This window comes from Penaeus monodon, chromosome 21 (assembly GCF_015228065.2).
Source record: "Penaeus monodon isolate SGIC_2016 chromosome 21, NSTDA_Pmon_1, whole genome shotgun sequence".
Lineage (NCBI taxonomy): Eukaryota > Metazoa > Arthropoda > Malacostraca > Decapoda > Penaeidae > Penaeus > Penaeus monodon.
The window spans coordinates 19,816,903-19,817,838 of NC_051406.1; the positions used below are offsets into that span (position 1 = coordinate 19,816,903).

Below are 936 nucleotides of genomic sequence, written 5' to 3' on the forward strand. Positions count from 1 at the left end.
GATTTTATAATTATGTTTTTTTTCCTCCTTCAAAATGTGAAACTCTATTGGGGATCAATGAGTTAAAAAGTTTGAGAACCCCTGGTTTAGAGGATTATATTATCAAAATATTTGGGTAGATCTGCCCAAGAACCAATTACAATTACTGCCATTAATTTTCATGTTTTGCTATCACAAATTTTCACTAACACTATTAGGAGTGACAGCAGAGGGTTTGGTGTACACAAATATGCAAAGTCCTTTAGCTTACACTCTAATCTATTCTATACATTTCTCAAGATTAGTTTTATTAAATTCAAAGCAATGCCATAAGAAATTTATCTAAATGAACTGAATGTTTACTAATCCTCTTAAAATTCATATATAATGTTCTCTAACACAATTAAACGACATAATATACTGGAAATTTCTCCTTCACTATTCTGCTTCAAATATTTATCTCATAACAACAATACTCCATGAACAAATCTAAACAACAATAAATACAAAATATCATGGCTCATATACAAACATTATATATCATCAAGCAAGTGATCTTTGTGGTTCAGTTTCATTGCATCACATTGAAGATACATTACTCTAAAGATTTTTAAGATAATAATGAGAATACAATAATATATTTTATATTGACCAAGTTATGAAGCTACTTTAAGGGAAGAGGGGATAAATGTAGAAAATGAGGCACAGCTGTCTTTCACTGTGTTTCAAAATATTCACCGATTTTTTTGAGAAGGGCTGGAATGCAAAGAGGAGTTACTACTAGTACTGTGAACAACGAAGGACAGAAATTTATTTCTTTTTTATATTTTAAATAGTAAACTTCACTTTCTTTACAACCTTGAGCTCTTATGTAACATGCAAAGCATTTTCTCATAAAATGTCATTATACATCAGAGGAAGCATAATATTAGGTATTAATCAACAAATACTAGTTTT

At 29.3% G+C, this 936-nt stretch overlaps 1 protein-coding gene across 1 annotated transcript in view; it reads right to left on the bottom strand.

Annotated features, from left to right (window-relative positions):
• Nucleotides 1-936, bottom strand: part of LOC119586318 (inositol 1,4,5-trisphosphate receptor-like) — a gene marked incomplete at its 5' end in the record, with an annotated part of 125,834 nt that overhangs the window by 74,965 nt on the left and 49,933 nt on the right.